The sequence below is a fragment of the Amblyomma maculatum genome, chromosome 8 (genome assembly GCF_055883805.1).
Source record: "Amblyomma maculatum isolate TAMU_Amacu chromosome 8, ASM5588380v1, whole genome shotgun sequence".
NCBI lineage: Eukaryota > Metazoa > Arthropoda > Arachnida > Ixodida > Ixodidae > Amblyomma > Amblyomma maculatum.
The window spans coordinates 88,031,078-88,048,784 of record NC_139351.1 but is presented as its reverse complement, the minus strand read 5'-3'; the positions used below and the strand labels follow the sequence as shown (position 1 = coordinate 88,048,784).

Genomic DNA, 17,707 nt, shown 5'->3' with positions numbered 1-17,707 from the left:
CGGCTCCAGCGTAAATGCGGTAAGTGACGTCATGATTGTCACGTGACTATACATAGGCGGGCGCGATTCGGCAGCGAGTGAGTGACGCCATGGCTGCCGAGTGGTTTCTTCTCGGTTCAACGTCAAACTTGTGTACACGGCGAAGAAGCTACGCAGAGGAGTAGTAAGAGCTTTCGATTTTCAAATCACTTGCATAGGCTATTCACTCGCTACGATCTCAACCGTGGTTTGAGCGAAAAAAGCGGCGGCGCAGCTCTCCAGTTCCTTCGCAGCGTGACCCTGTGCTGCGCTGGCAATGCTTTCATCGCCCGCATAACCCACTGCAAACGTGACAGTGCAAGGTGCAGTTGCCGCGCTTTATCTTGCACACTGATATCATTCCTGTCTGGGCCTGGCCAGACACGGGGCAGGCGAGACTGCTTTATCGTTGATAGGCAAAGGGAAATAAAATACACGAAATGTTTTTTTAGCGGAAGGCGTCAGTCGTAGCGTTGCCATTTTGTTAACCTAGGAGTCTGAACTCTGCAGGCTGTGTTCATGCAGTGCTCATCCTGTGCGCGTGCGATGAAGTTGGACAGAAGCTTTGATAAAGTAGTTGTTAAGATAGGCATGCCCACTTACAGTGGATCTAGATAAAGCACGCATGTTTGCAGCTCGTAGAAGAGCTCATGGAAACGGAAGGCACGCTGCACACGTGGCGCATGACACCCAGGCAGGCAGCTGTGTCCAGTGAAAATTCTGCGGGCCTAAGAGACCCGTGGCAGAGATGCAGTTACACGCGGGCGCAACGCAGAGCTGCATGCTGTTTTTGAAGTCTTCGTGAGCATTCTTTTCTTATTTTGAATGGACGCCCATTCAAGTGGACGCGGAGTGAGTCGGGATGCCAGTTCTTCATTTATCACCTCGACGGATAGTGCAGAATCACAACCTGCATCCTCAGCATATGCAGCGGCGTCGGCATATGGTACTACGGACCTAACGAAGTAAAAGTGTGTTTTGCCAATCGAAACTTTTTAAGGATGCGCGACTACCCAGACATCGTGACCAAAGTGACGTTGAGCGGTGCGGCGGACGTCATCCAAAATGCGCAGGTAAGCACACGAATTCTTGTTACTGGGTCGAATCATATATAAGGTTTCACAAGCGTAGCACCAGGAGGAGTGGCCGTTTAATGCTGGGCACGGTATTTGAAGGCGATGAAGTTAAAGCTACCGTCGAATGAAGAAACCGGCAGCGCCAACCAGACTCTGCATGCTGAGAAGAAAGGGATGGCTCGAAAATGTGCAATAAACGAACCGTAAAACATGTAAATATAAGCGAGAACAATATTTGGTAGAGTGTAAGATGGAATTTCTCCTATTTGCCAAACATAGCGCACGAGCGAAATATTTTACTTGCGTTTACCGTGAACGTTTCGCATACTGAATACCTTAAAAAAAAAGCAAAAAACGTTCACATTTAAACACTAAACAGCTTCTTTGTTAGAACCGTGAGAAACGAGCACGTCTCGTAGGTGTCCTCTGGTAGTATGGTTTTGCCGATATATCTGTTCCGTCCCTTCCTATTTTTGTGGATGCAGGAAGTACAGGCATGCCATTGCGCTTCAGTCACGGCTTTTGCAATGAACAAGTACTAGAAAACGGACAAGCGTCTTACCTTAGACAAGTAACGGTCGTGCGGATGCTGAGAGTGCAGCTTAGAAAAATTGCAGCATGGGAAATTGTGAAATAAATCATGAAATCGCTCCTGCGTGCAGTGAGGGGCAGACATCTCGCTTCCAACCCTGCGGGTACAAATTGCGCGTAACATCCCTGCGACGTGCGCTTCGAAAGGAGTCTACACGAGAAATTTGCAAAGCAGGATGATAGAAGAAAGCATATTAGTAATGAACCAGCTCAGTAATCACTCTTAAAGAGCTTGAAAAATTACGAGGAACTTTAGCGACTAAAGTAGTGAAAGGCGAAAGCCTGAGTGCCGCATTCTGCTACGCATCTGGCACTGATTAGAAAATGTCTATTCAATTTTTTATTCAAACATTAACTAGGTAAATTATTTGCTAATTAGTCACCAATTAGCAATCATTCATTAATTCGCCTTTCGTTAGTAATTGATCATTGATTGACATATGGCCATATAAGGCACGCATTCACTCGTGCAGTCGTACTGTTGTGGTGCTCTGTGATTAGTCGAGACCTCTGTGACGTCATCTCGTGTCGACCAATCAGAGCGGCCGCAGAAGTGGGACACATTTTGTTCACGACAGCATGAGCCATTAAAGGCTTTCGCTTTAAAAGAATCTCACTGCCCCGCATCAAGTGGAACGCCTGCACGGTATGCTCGGAGTACTTGCGGGGATCAAGCGTAGCGGTGCCCAGTTTTGGCTCTAGACAATAAAAAGCTTTACCCCTTTTCGAGCAGTGGATATAAACAGTCGCGTCCGAAAGGAAATGGTGCAGTCAGCTCCAAGACGGCATTTTAGTTCCCTTGTTTTGTTTCGGGCCAACCAAGATTCTCTGGTAGAACTTTTTGTTAGGCTAGTTGGTACATGTTATAAAATAAAGAAGCGCCAACAGTAACAGAACACGAGGAAGTTACGCAGATTCGGTGTCTCTTCCTTGTGTTGTGTTATTGTTGGCGCTTCTTTAAGATTCCCTGATTTGCATGCTCTCAACTTGGCAGTCTTTTTCTCCTCGGCAGAGCGCGACGGGCTCACTGCTTCGTGCATACGGAGCCTACATATTCTGCCGCCGCCGCTCGGTTCGTAGGCTCCCTATCTGTGCACCGTAACGCGCGCACAATGGGCGACTCCGGCGCAGGAACGATTGCAACGTCGCGGCCCACCGCTGCAGTGGGAGGAAGAGCCGCTCTTGTTCCTGGTTTATTTCGCTCCAAGCAGGGTTGAGAGCAGCGTTATGTTGACGCACAAATGGGGAAGGCACGCTTTTTCTTTTAATTTCTGGGTGTTTTTATTCAAACTGGGAAACAAAGGTACTGGTGATGCTTATCCTTGATGCAATGACATGCCTCTTAAAGGACTGGCAATCGATGCTGACTGCTGCTAGCAGCCCTTGCAGCGCCTGTGGCAACCAATCACGTTGAAACGGTCTGAAACTTTGAAAAAGAAAAGACAATAATTTACCTGTTTCTGCTTGGCAACATGCAGTAAAGAAATGTGCAACGGGACGTGGGTGCAAAATGTGCACCGTCACAATTGTCGCCCAGCGAGTATCCGATATCTGCCATGTTCGCCTGAGTTGCGTACCGTGATGGTAGAGCTCAAAGGCAAGAACCTTTGTAAATGATGATGCTGGCAATTACGCTGCGTCTTATTATTAAGACATCCGGGAACAATAATGTTTATGTATGTGGAGAAGTCAGAACAGCGTTGAGAAAAGTAAGTGTACGGGGACTGTGCGTATGTCCAAACTTTATTATTTCTGGCTGTTCAAGCGTAACATTTCTCCTCAGGCCAGACGTTTTCCAGCCGAATCTCGTAGAGCCCGATGAGGAAGCACAGCGCTCTGATTACTTGTACTACATTGTCCCATCAACAGCGAAGCTCGGATGCCTTTAGGGCAAATGATAGTCCGAAACCTAGGATTGGTCAAGCAGGAGTGCGGTGCCATCATCCTATAGACCAAACTGCACCCAGCTCGAAATTGAACAGGGAGAAAATATTTAAGGGTTGATTGGGGTAGGCGAGGTTGGATTAACAGGGAATTGTGTTAGATTAAGGGTGTATTTTTGTATTAAGGTCAGTTCATTCAGCTAGATTAGGAGCGGGTTATGTAGGATTGTGGTGTATTCAGAGGTGTGAGGTGAATCCTGCAGGATGGATGTGGCAGAAGAGTAGATTACGTGCCATTATAGGACTGATTGCTGTGGAATAAAGATTGACTCTTGTAAATGTACAGCAGATTGAAATAAGTTGTATTAAGTCAGATTAAGAACGCATTTGTGCAGGATTAGACCGAGGTAGAGTAGAGTAACGTATATTGCAGTAAAAAAGTAGTAGACTATATTCGGCTATGTTGGAGTAGGGTGGAATCAGCTGAGCTGGTTGAATTACATTGGAAAGAATGTGATTAACGTAGATTATATACTATTAGCGTGAAGCAAGGGGGAATTGGCGTGGATCATAAGGTGGTCTAAAACGTAGTGAATTCTTCCGCCTTCATGGCATGTAAGAATCGTAAAATACCATGTCATGGTGTGTAGTGTGAGCTCCACCTTCATTTTTTGTGAATCTCATTTTGGTGGAGTACTGGGTAGGCAGCCTCTAATTTCCCTCTGCTGCTCACGGATACTGTACCTTTTTTCATGTTTTTGCGTTTCAATGTAGACTCGGATCCAAACCAAAGTAAGCAATCGCGGATGCCTTCATGCCCAGTACACCAATTTGCCATTTTATTTCCCAACCTTATCGAGAGTTGTTCAGGTCTTGCACGCAGAATGCATTCGTATGCTGTGGAGAAAAAAAGGTAGAAATCGACTTTTTTTGAATAGCAAAAATACATCGAACATCTCGTAAGTTCGAGCTGGATCATCAAAGCGTCTGTGAATAGGACCAGAAGTACGCAGCTTTTCGCTCTTGACACGATGAGTGTGGAGAGCTACACGATTGGATCTTCGAGATTGGCGCCATGGTCGCAAAGACAGCGACGAGCTCAGGGCGTGTGCTTGTTCTAAACGAGATACCGTTGCAAACCCCGTTTACTGAAAATCTGGCGTCGGCGGTTGTGCCCCAGCTTTGCCGTTGTGAGCGAAAAAAAAAAATTAGTTGGAGGTTTAACCCTGGTTAACCGTAGTTGAATGGCAAAAGCAATTACCAAAGCTTATTTTGCTTGCTACATTATTCCCTTATCACGCAATCAGCTTGCCATGATCATTGCATTCACGTTATCCTTATGCCACGCAGGCAGTTTGATACGACTTGGTTAAAGCGGGGCTTTGTGTGGGGTGGTAGCTTCCGCTATCACGTCATACCCTTAAAGGCGGAGATTAAGAGTCCCCCATAAATTTTATATCACTTTCCGTGGAACAATTCGATGTTTTTGCCAGCAAATAAAACTATGAAGAAAGATCCCAACCAGTTTCAACAGAAGAGTACAGACTGGGGGGCGTATCTTCAGTGGACGCCATATCCTTCGCCCGCCGTCTTGAACAGTTGTGTGGAAGACCTGCCTATTGCTTGCTCGATATTTTTATTTCAAGGGGTGCTTTCTTGGTGTTTTATGGTAGTGTTAAGGGCCCATCGTAACCTGTTGTGTTTTCTATATAGGTACGTTCATTCAAGAGAGCTGAAATGGTTCGCTCCGGATGCACTGAAGGTTATAATTAGCGCTCCATTACGTCTCAGCTTAAAACGTTGTTGTTAGCATACAGGTCGTAGTGGCTGCAGTTAACCCACAATATCACTTCTAGTATGCATCACCATATTCCTTTTTATTGGTGAAAGATCGTGAGTATTTTATTAGAGCAATCACTATTCCTTACATGCCCGACTGTGAAGGCCACCAAGCTTGCCGATTTGACCTTCACATTGAAGCAACGCTGCTGTTAGGTGATGAGCCGTGCGCTAGCGGCCTGCTTCGCCACTTTGAGGAGGAGAACTGAGGCGAGTTCGGACGTTGTCCTCGCAGCTGCAACTGTAGCTGCGCTGAACCACGTGGTATGTTGAATGAGCCTTGCTGTTTCGCCAGTGGCTTGGTATCGTCTTCACATAGCACTGCTTATTTGTTATTGGTATAGCTTACGACCCTGCATGAGACGTCTACGGCAGTGTGGGGATATTTCTCCTACACTTCGTGAACGTCTTAAACACAGTTGCGAAATATGATCAGCGCGCTTTGAACTGCAAATCTTGACTTATTTCCGCTGGTGCAGATAAAGATTTTTGAACAGTGGTCGTGGTGATCATCTACGGTAAATGCTTGCGAGATTTTACTCCATTTTTTTAGTGCGTCCAGCCTACACTATTGGCTGTGACTTTCTAGGGCGCTTTACGCGTGCTGACATCTTTTGCCCTCCTACTCTCTTCTTTCCATAATTTTTATATCCCTTTATTCCGTTCCCATTTCTCCCCCTGCAATGTAACAAACAGGCTCCTTTTCGCGGTCACCCTTCCCGCTTTTCTTTTTCCTTCTCCTCCTCCTATGCTTATCACAGTATTCAATGCCTAAGGACGACTTCGTCAATTGCAAAGATACCAATGAAAAGGTAGAAAGCAGGCCCCTTATCGGAACAGGAACACGCTATTGCGACAAATCGTGTTTAAGGCCTCACTTTGACCTTACATTTTTGCTTTTTTGGTTAATACTTTTTCCGTAAGTGCATCAGGAAAGCGTTTCAACCGCGCCGCTTTAGGATACTGCCAGTGCGGTTACGTTCATATAAAATAAGAAACCGATTGATGGATTGCGTGACAGTAGCAATCGAATTGTGGTAAAGTGAAAGAGAAAGAAAGCTAAAAAGAGAAAAGAAAAGTAAGAAGTGCACCTTGAAGCACGCAAACAAGGAAAAAAAAAGCAGCATGTATTGAATTCGCTGATCATGACCGACTGAAGCGCGCCTTTGAAGCGCTGCGACCGAATGAAGTTCGGCGGAGCGAAGGAAAGCATAGCTAAATTGATTCTCCTTGTTCGGCCGCTATATACCGCGGCCGTCTCGGTGGAATTGAATGCCGAGCAATGGCTCTTGCCGTTTTTAGTTTTTCCTTGTAGGTTTTATCGCACTTTATTTCAAGTCCGAAGTGTACCGAGAAAGCGTGTGCAAAAGTTGCTGGCGTGCTGAGAGAACCGCGCCCGTTTTCCCGTTTGATCGATTGTAAGGAGCTGAGTTCCGCTGCCGGAGACCTTTTGCTCGAGAAAATATGATGAGGCAAGCGTGAGTAGACGCAGGCGCCCGACCGCCGATAGGCGCGCTCGAACTGCTCTTAGTGATGCGGACGTAGTTCAGGCCTCGCGGTGTGCAGGCTACGTTGTATTAATGTTTCATCCTTGCCGCTTCGCCGGACTTCAGAAGCAGGGAAGAGTGGCAAAATTTAGGTGCCTTAGTAAAAAGAGTGGAATTGAATCAGTTTTTTGTTTCTAGTGTATGTGTATGTTCGTTAAAACAAGAATTGCACATTACGATGTGATGCATGGCACTGCTACAGAAAGACGTCATAAAACATGCTCGCTTTTAAGTTTTTTTGTTCCCGTTGCTGTTATCTGGGAGTGTGTGAACCTCTCCCTCGAGATTAATCGACACGAGAGCTTGAAAACTAAACTGAAACTGTGCCACAGCAGTTAGCTAGCAAGATGCGTAATGACTGACGAAAATGGCGATTCCCAGTAATTTCAAGGCCTCAAGGGCTGGAAAAAAGTTCCTACTTTGTGCGGCGACCAATACGTGCCGCGTGTCATAGAAAATCCGAAATCAAAACCCCTAGAAGCTGAAATTTTTGGCGCATCTATATCCAATATGTTTGACATAACTCATTCATTGTGACTGTTGGAACATATATTACAAATCGGATTCTTGAGAGCGCAGCAAAGCAGCATACCAACTTTACCTTCTTTTTACAGTGAAAGATTTCAATTTCTAAATAAATTACAAGGGGTGAACTATTGGAGGTGCAGATGACTTTAAATAGTAAGGTTAGATGCTCAGGTCTCATTGTATCTGGTACTAACCTCCATATAGGCCACAATCGCAACATTACCATCAGCAACAGAAAAAAATAAGCTTGTTCATTGCGTTAAAGTGGAAAGCAGCCCTTCGCACTGTAAAACCCAAATACGAATCACGTGTCAAGCTATTGCTGAGCTCAGGAAAACAAATCGTCCGAGCGGAGCGGATTTTAAACCACACGGTTTTCGTGGCCAATGAATACGAATCGAAGCTCACTGCTATCGATACAGCCCTTTTTTTTTCTCATTGTTGCATTGAAAAACTTCCCAGGAACAGAAACTAAAACAGGTCATGCTTCAGATCACTGAGCTGCATAACGCAGCCGATTACCCTGCTTGTTTATTCCGCACTGCCTTTTTTTCACGCTATGCACTCCATGCCGCTGGCTTCATCAGCTTCTATCCGCGCTCAATGGTACCAAACTCACTGCTGTCGCGTTGCCCTCTTAAAGTGTGCTAAAGATTGGAGACCGCGTAGGTTATATACTTGGTCTACCCCTAACCCTATGTGGCCAATCTCCAAAATTGATCTTGCGTAATTCGAAAATTAAGTTTACCCACGTTTAAAAACCGACTTGGACCACCCCCTGAATATTCTTGGGCCATCTCTGAAATTTGGGTGGCCCACCACCAAAGGTATCTCGGAAAGTCTTTAAACGTGGATAGACAGCAGTGAATTGGACGCTTCTATCCCATAAACCCTATTGAAAAACCAAAAGCTCTACGGGCAATAACCTCACAAAACCTCATCAAATCTCATAGACTCTCATACAGTGGACATCATTATCATAAAATATTTCCCATAATTTATGATAATGTACAAGAAGCTATGAGATCTTATGCAATTATATGTGATTTGTATGTGATTTCTTACGCGAATTGAGTGAGATTGTGCGAGAAAATGTGAGGTTGTTGCCTCATACAAGTTTTTTAGTAGCGTAAGACAACCTTTCTATCGTCATTACAAGCTAGCGGACGTATGAGTTAACAGGATCCTACATCATGACCTCGGGAACTCTTTTTTTTGCAAAGAAGGTATAAAAATGCGTTCTCTCCTGTCGACATCGATCTCGGCGTGAATCTGGGGCAGGGAAGCCATTAATAATGATAGGAGAGTGAGGGTACGACACAGGCGCCGATAACTTCGAGCGGACAGTCACAGTCTCCCAAAAGACTGCAAGAGGAAGAGCAAACGGCAACGGCTACGTGCGACCGAGGAATGGTTTTAGTTCCGACTGGTCGCAGCTCAAAGACCGAGACGGCCCGTCGACACGCTTCGTGGATGGCGCCTGCTTCATAGCCTTCTGATTATCCGTTTTTCACTTTGATTTTATCCTGAGTATTATTGAGTTGGTTTGCGAATATGTATTTTGTTTGTCTTTTTTTTTTTTCAAGCGGAATAATCACAGAGTGTCATTCGACGATCCATAGTGGCTCTGTGCTTCACTGCGCAAAATAGCTAGACCGTTCGAACGAGAAAGCTCCGCTGTCTGCGTTGCCGTCGTTATGTCTGTCATGAAGCATCCGGTCGGCATGAGTGGAAAAAAGAATAAATATTAATAACGGGTTGGTCAATACTAACTCCCCTTTGGTCAAATTCGCTGCTTGCTGCGCACCCTAGAAGCCATGAATTTTGTACAGTTGCACATGGAGGACATTAAATTCTCTGTGATCATTCATACCACGCCTTCTACATCCACAGAAGTCAAAATTATATCGCGCGGAACCTGAAGGGCACATAAAGATGTGTTTGACGTTCACATTCTACCTGTCTTAGACAGGAAAAAAAGGAATAGGATAAAACATATAGAAGGTAAAAAATGTGAATTAGCTATATCAGTCGCATTATTCGTTAGGTAGGTAAATCCTACCTAGCGATTAATGCGACTGATATAGTGAATTCACATTTTTTGCATAATCTTATTTGAGCGGGAGTAATGAGTATGATTTTAGCAAACTCGATATATTAGCTCCACCTTCTACTCGTCTTTTTTACTGGCCGTTTTCTTGAAGATATTTGCAAAAAAAAAAAGTTTTACTCACGATAAATTTACAGGTTCTAACTTAGCTAAGTCCTGATACCCCAACTGAATCACGAACTGCCTAAGAGTGGTTGGCGAGTACTTGAATTCCCAGAGGCGCTTGAATAGAGTTGACCCTCTTCAGCGCGGATAACATATTATTGACGTTTGTGTGACGAGCGGGTAGATCGGTTGGGTCTTTTTACTGCTGGTACCATCCTGACAAAGCAGGTTGCTGCTTATGTCAGGTCTGAACGTTATTAGAACAGGAACTCCCATATTAAATGGCAGAAGGCATAATTTGTGTGCCCAGCCTGCAAGAAAGAGAAGCAGTGTAGATGCTCTAAAGACAACATTACTATCCCGCTATGAAGGAAAATTATGAAGCGACTCGCAATGAGATGATAGATTAACTAACGCGGCAAAGAAAGCCATTCGTCATCGAATAATTACCCAGAAGTTACAAAAACATGAACAAAACGTGGCATACATGTAGAGTAGGGCAATCTGCGGTTTCTACACGCCATCTACTCAGTAGTGCACGTACTTAAATTGGTAGCTTTGCCTTGGCAATAGTTACTCAAAAACACGAGGACTTTAACAACTCCCTTTGCCTCTTCTCTTCCGTGGACGCAAATAGGTTAAAAAGTACGCTCGCAGCTATGCCTTTATGCGTGCCGCTATGCTACCCCAACTGAGATTTCTGGATTGGCTAAATGACTCCAACCGACTGGAAAACATAGTTCAGCAGGCCAGGAATGGTTGCCTCGAGACTGGTGAAGTTACGTAAGCGCTGGAAACATCTGCTAATCAATGAATGCATAAACATATCTGCACATTGCATGCAAGTATTAACCACCTGATACTCGACAATCTAAGCCATGCATTGAAGGCCTTCGTTCAACAGAGCATGGTGCCATTTTGAGAAAAAAAGTTTTTGTGCTGCCCCCGACTCGGCACGGCTTCCCGCCGAGGACTTGTCCTCACGATCGGCACCGAGAACATTTATAACCTAATCAATAAACACACTGATCACTATAAGTTACTTCAGTCCTTTTTGTAAATGACTGAAATAAAAGTATCATCGACTACAATATTTTGCTGCGGAACTTGGCTATTGTGGAAATTATACTTGATGCAAACATTTCAGTCAGCTGTCTAAGGCAATCTACAACTTCTGAAGTCACACTTAATTTCTTCTTAAACGGTGAGCAAGTAAAATATTGTCCAAGCAGCTATTGTAAATTAATCAAGTGTGAAAAATTGACAATGAAATGCAGGCAAGCCACAAGGCTCTCCACAGTTAAACCACAACTAATTTTGTCGTTCTTAGCGTTCAGTTAAACCTAGGCGTCTACAGAGAATGCGTGAATGTCAGTCGCAGTTCTCTGCCTTGATGGGATGGTATCAACAACTACATGGAACAGATACGTTCCGCGCCCACCAACTTAGCACTGTTTTGCGCGCTTAAATAATACTTCACCGTATGTCAGTAAACATGGTAATCGTTCCAGCTAGATACATTCTGCTCAGTTGTTCAAGCGAATACTTCGTTAACATATGGAATAAATATGTGATGTGCCTACCTTCCAAACTTGCCAACTGCATGCATATTAATTGCGCGAAAGCAGCCGCGGATTCTTGGAGATTGCGAGGGGAATATCTGGCGGACGATTTCAAAAGATCAAAAACAGCTCTTTGTATTGCAGCTTTCCTGTTAGAAGAAAAGACATTTTTAGCGAAGAGTAACAAGAAAAGTCTAAAGAGCGCTGTCTACGTTGAAAAATGGGGCACTTAAGCGCTCAGGTCCCAGGAAAGCCTTAGGCGCTTTCTTTAACCTGGCCCGCAAGACGACGAAATGGAGTCGTTAAAGCCCAGCTTTTCAGGCACTTGCACTTTAAATCAGTAGAAGAATTTCTTAAATGAACATTTATCGAGTTTTTTGTGTAAAATGTATTTCGTAACAAGGAAGAGAGATAGATGCATTTTGATGAGCACTTTTGCAGGTGACAGTAACGACGAAAAATAGGAAGGTCTCAAAACGAAGTTTTTTACGAAAGATTTAGCACAGGAAATGTCACAAAGTATCTAGGATGAACACTGGCTGACGAGAGATAGGCAAGCCCGTTAATTCGTCTTAAGGCGTAGCAATAGTGGACAGTCGCCGAACGGCAAAGTGGTCTCGTGGGCACCAGCGTACGGACAAGCACTCTGACGACTGAGCGGACGTCCATTTCCATTTCCCGTGCTTTTTTTTTTTTTTTTTTTTTTTGACAGAGCACCGGAGCCTTTTCTCCTCCGAAAGTTCTCGTCATTGTTTGTTTTTATTTCTCGTTGGCAATTCTCTCCCGGGAGCCTTTGTTAATCCTCTTTGTTCTCTGGGTCGATTGAGGTCCTCCCGACTGAGAAGTGTCTTGCGCTTCACTCTGGAGTCTAGGGCAGCTGGTCGTTCCTAAAGGTGATCGGATTTAGGACAGCCAGTTCTGCTTCCGTTCCATTGGCACAGGGAATTCAAACGGCTGTCCTTTCATCGTAATGGTTCCCATTCGCCGCGGCAGTAACTGGCCGTCTTGAGTAAGGCGACAGTAGAAGTCGACAGAAAATTCGGCATTGGTCAACTCTAGTTGACGTCTCGATAAGACAATTGAATTCTCTGTCCGATTCTCAGGAAAGAAGCAACGGGAGTGAATTGGAGTGAATTGGAGCGAGCAGAACAAGGTGGTTTCGGCACTAGCCTGAAGCTTCATGTATTTTGCAAGACAAGACATTATGTGGACGACAACCAATAAACGAGAAGCAAGTTTCTCGTTTCATCAAGTGTCGCCTCCCAGTTAAACTGCTTTGTATTGATAACTATTTATCGCGCAATATCGAAATTAGATTAATACATTGCATTCACAATTGCACTCCTGTCAACTTCTGCTTTGTGCGCTTCTCTTTAAGTGCGAGATTTTAGAGGTTCTAATATTACCACTTTACATCTTCCCTGCGCGATAAACTATCAGAGAACGTCATTCATTTTGTATATGCATAAAAGCAAACTTTACCTCTAAATGCAGTAGTTCTCTGGCTACTGCATGGAGTCTGGCGTGCGTTCCTCAGTGCGCCTGAGTCGTTTATATTTTGTGGGCTTTGTCGAAGATGGGCCACTTATTGCCGCGTGCTCCAACGCACATCACCAGAGCACACTACCATACAAAAATTGACCCGAAATGTGGCCACATGACACACGAGCTTTTGAATGACCTTAACGCTTATTGGCTTGCGCATGACCATAATGCACATCATCTAGAACGTTGAACACGTTTTTAATACGAGTCTACCTTAACATGAGCACAATTCACACCGACTTGCACGTGACCACAGTGCGCAAACCGGAGTCATGGCCCGGAACACGAGTAGGTACAAGACTTATCAAGCTGCCCATGACCACCAAGAACAGGAATTTGAGGAGCGAAGACATGGGAATATATGAAACTGATTTCACTCCGTGTAGGGTACGAAGTCAGGGTAACCTAAAACATAAGTGGTAAGAGAAGGTCGAGGTTAAGTCATGAAGGCAGGTGTGGGTTAAGCTTGTCCTCCTGGCCTTTTTGAATCACATTATGTCGAGCATAGTACTGAAAACAAGAAGGACGAAACGGACAAGCTTGACACATTTTTCGTTTGTGTGACGTAAAATAGTGTTTTGCACATGTTGTCGTAGTTTGCGGTTTGGGTTGTTGTGTGTTGTATAATTCACCCCTCAGTCAACTAATCTGTAAATTATTTGAGAAAAAAAATTAAATGAAGGTCAAAAGAAAAAAATCATTCACATCAGACACACGCAAGAAAAAAAAAAAGGCTAGGGGGAGGGGGAGAGCACTAACACGACATCGCTTGAAGGCACGCCCGCGCCGAAATATCTAAGGCAAGTGAAAGACTTCCCCAGTGCATACATCTGCAGGCGTCGTTTTGAAGAACGAGTCCCCCGTCTTCGTTAGTGAGCGGAAGTGAAGACTGTTAAGCGGAAATCAGAATATTTTCTAAGAGCTTTTTACCGGGAGGACAAAGGAAATAAATCAGCTTTGCGAAAGTTCTCGACGGCTAAACTCAGCCAGCTAATGTAGGGTCTGTTTCGGCTTTCTCGACTTGCCATTGACCGCACTAGGGCAATTCAATTTGCACGTCAATAAGTCGACAAAATTGCCCTAAACTCTTTAAAGAAGATAAGTACAAAAATTGGCAGTGATTACTATTTTCCGAGCAAAAAAAAAGAACCTATAAACACTCCCTTGTTGGTTAAAGACGCTCTGTTTTCGTTAACGTGCCACCGGTTCTTGGAAGGCGTCCTTCAACGGAACGACGAATGGTTTTCCGAGAACACTGGTTACCGCGAAAAAGGTTGTGGCAATCAGGAGAGTCTCTGGATGCTATACGCGGCTAACTTAACCGCATAATAGAGAAATGTCACAGAGAAGCGAGACCGACGGTGGCGCCCTCTACCGGAGGGATGCACAACCACCGAACTCTTGAGCAAAATCGATGGTGCGCAGCGCCAACGGTACTAGCATAAGGCCGGCAATGTTCTCGGTTCTAGAGGGGCGCTCGATCAAACGGAGTGGACGGCCCCACTATTATTCTGTCGGTGATGCATTTGGAGCGACTGGGAGGTGTCATTGTATCTTATCGTTCTGCTTAAAATAACAAATCTGGTATCAACCCTGTCTGTATTTGTGCGAGTTCACCGCACCCTCGACTCCGGCAGTAAGTAGTGTTTCGTAGGTGGCTTGTTTAATGTGCCGTGATGTGTTCATTGTGTTGTTGAGTTCGCTGACGCTTTTATGTGGAGGAGCTACGAAGGTGTAAAGGTGCTGACCACCTACTCTAGGTGAGCAAACAGTGCTGTGCGATTTAAGAAGAAATAACAATTATAGGAGAATGGCATCTAAACATCTGATTGACGATATTACGGGAACAAATAGACATATTGTGTAGGGATAATTGAACCAACGAATAAAACTACAGGAAACAAAACAAGAAACAGACACACACATTTTTGTAATAGATTATTGCTTTATATGCTTCCCTTAAATATATTACACAATGAATATGATACCCTTATAACACTCCATGAATCCCATCTTAAAATAGGCCTTGCGAGCAGGTTTCCTCTGCTCTTTATATGGTTTGTATGTAATGATTGTATTTAGGTTACTGAGCTTCAGTTATTGCGAATAAATGTTTAAAGACAGTTTTACGAATACATGCGGAAGGCTTTTGCCGACCTTAATCGCAAGTCTGAAAATCAAGACACATTCGTGATCATTTTATTGTGCTTGTTGTCGCGTCAGATATTAGGGCTCAGTACATTTTCTATTCTCGGTGAGGTCTGCAGTTAGAAAATGTTTGCAGAGAGCAACACCCGCCGTACGCCGCGCTTATAAAAGACAAGCCCTTTTATGTCTTCGGCTGACTAATCTAGTCATTCCTTTCAAGGTTAAACGCATTATCATATATTCCTACTTGCATGCCTTCCGCCTTTACTGTGGCGGCAAGCTTCAAGATGAACCAGACAACTCGGCCAACTTCCCTACTTATTACTACGCCTGCTAGTTTAGAATGACATACACTTTATAGTATGTTAAGACTACGACCGGCCGGCTAAAATACATGTTCCATAAAGCGTAGCACGCAACACGTCGCTCGCGAAATAACCTTTCATCTTGCATTATAGCAAGACTGCTTCGTAAACAGTTTTGAGCAACGCTATTGATCTTAAGTAAATTTAGCGAGAAGCAGAACCTTAGTTGCACTGGTTTTGAGAACCTATGAAAAGGTTGAACTCCTTCGACTGGCTATTAACCTTGGAGGCGTTGTCTTTCAAAACACACTCGATCGTCGTCTACTCTGACTTAGACAAGTTCAAAAGCTTAGAGTTGCGGACAGTTTTTGCAGGAGAAACCCCTCTTTTTATCGAGCAATATCCGATAATGGTTGGTTTCAAGAATTAAAAGTTATTGTGAGCATCATTAAATCACCTAGAAGAGAAGCCCAGAACTGAGCGCCTGGCAACGGCATTAACGGGACAAACATCTATGCTGCAGAAAAAGTTGTCACCGAAGTAGCTGCACTGAAGACAGACGAGCTTTATAAATTTGAATTTTTGTTGAGGCCACATTGACTTGACGGGATCTAACTTACACTGAGGAAGTACGGGCGCAATGTTGACGCTCTAATCGGGTGAATGGACTAGAACATATCCCGGGAAATGAGTATGCGGCTGTTTTGACAAGTGGTTGTTAGAATAAAATTTACAAAATTTTAGAGGCATACGTGCAGCTGCCGGTATTGCTTATTTTCGCCGATGGTGCCCTGACAACAGGAGGCACGTAGCTTTGAAATGCCCTCATAGAAGTTTTAAAGATTAAAAAAAAACTGTCATGCCGAGCCTGTTATCCTGGAAGAAGAAAACAATACTTCTCCTCAAAAGTACTCAGAGCTATACCAACCAAATGCTTTTGGCAGGACACAAGTTAGGAGGCGAATCTTTGGATCCCTACATTAATCAGCAGTGTCCACTTGGCGAACATGTACTGCTTGTAATCTTTGTCAAAAGTGTAGAGCCCAGGGGGTCTTCTTCTGAGCCACTTCGTGTCGCTTGTAATGCAATTAATGTGCTCCAAATTTCTTGATGGTAAGAGGATTCTTTGGCCTACCCTTTCCAATGAGAAGGACCTCCACTAATGCCAAATCAGCGCCACTGCACGAATCAGAATCAGATTCCCTGGGCTCTAGACCTTTGGCAAAGGCTGTACACTAAATCTTCACCACAGTTGGCATTCGTGTTGAAGAAACACTACGGTTTTTACCGGAAAAGCAGAGGGGACCGAGGCCATGACAGCTTCTTTTTACGCCACCGGCCATTTAGTCAGTAATTACATTACTAAAGCAAATAATACAAAACCCATGCCAAAATATCATTGGCTCATTATAAGGCTACAGGAAGAGAGAACCGCTTTCTGTGTCTGATTGAGAACCAGTGGGATCAGAGAGGACACGGTGGTGATTTATGATTACCTGAGTCTCGAACAGTAGTTGAAATTAAACCGAGACTTTTTGGACATATTCACTTAGCTAGGCCATGCCGGTTTTAGACCAAGTGGTCTCTTCTTCGATGCGGCGGCCTGTAATTTCGTGTTTAGCGGTTTGTAGGACGTGGCATGGCGGAACCGCCAAACTCTGAAGGGCAGAAGAGTGCACCAGAAAAGGAATTGGCAACGAAAGGCACCTGTTAAAATGACAATCTTCGCAGATTAGCGCGCGGGCTATTACGGGGCCTTATAGTGAAGTTCGCGGTATTGGTTGCAGTCCGTTCAGGAACCAGCGGTACAAAAGGACGGTAAGAAAATTATCTTCATGAAATAGCTGCAGACACCTTTCTCTTGAATTCACTTTTGCTTGTAATAACGGTGACTGGCTGGAATATTTTTGCAGTTAATAAAGCGCACGTGATAGAGCTTCGCACAGGTACAAGAAGCCGCGGTGGCTCAGTGCTGAGGCACCCAGGTACTGAAACCGAGAACCAGGGTTCAACTCGTCTGCGGCTGAAGCTTTTCGTTGGAGGCGAAAAGAAAATTATGTTCGTGGGTTTTGCAATATCACTGCTCGTTTGAAGCCGCCGGTTGATCTAAATTAACTCGCAGTTTACCACAATGGCGCCTCTGATAACCTCCGTAGCATCGAGACCTTCAATCCTACAAAGCATCCAACAAAAGGTCAAAGTGGGTGGAAGTGAGTGGGTTCAACAAATAGCACGCCACTGGAAGGCTTTTATGAATGTTGTTCGGTTATAAATGTGACATGTTTCCTTGATATCATCGGTTTTAGACAGCAGGTAAAGCAGGAACACCGTGTCAGATTTGCTAATAAAAAAAAAATTTAAACGATGGAGACGCAAGAATTCACTTTTTTCAATTAGCAGATTAATGTTAAAATATTCTGAAGAATATGACAAAGCGGCCTGTGCAAGTT

The 17,707-nt window shown here is 44.3% G+C and overlaps 1 protein-coding gene across 6 annotated transcripts in view; it reads left to right on the top strand.

Annotated features, from left to right (window-relative positions):
- The first annotated feature begins 463 nt into the window (after positions 1-463).
- LOC146181709 (inaD-like protein) overlaps positions 464-17,707 on the top strand; it is a 1,346,554-nt gene continuing 1,329,310 nt past the window's right edge. For all 6 annotated transcript variants that reach the window (XM_084576720.1, XM_084576719.1, XM_084576716.1 and 3 more), the window contains exon 1: positions 464-1,091. The gene's annotated coding sequence lies outside the window, so the exon portion shown is untranslated. The remainder of the gene's footprint in view (positions 1,092-17,707) is intronic.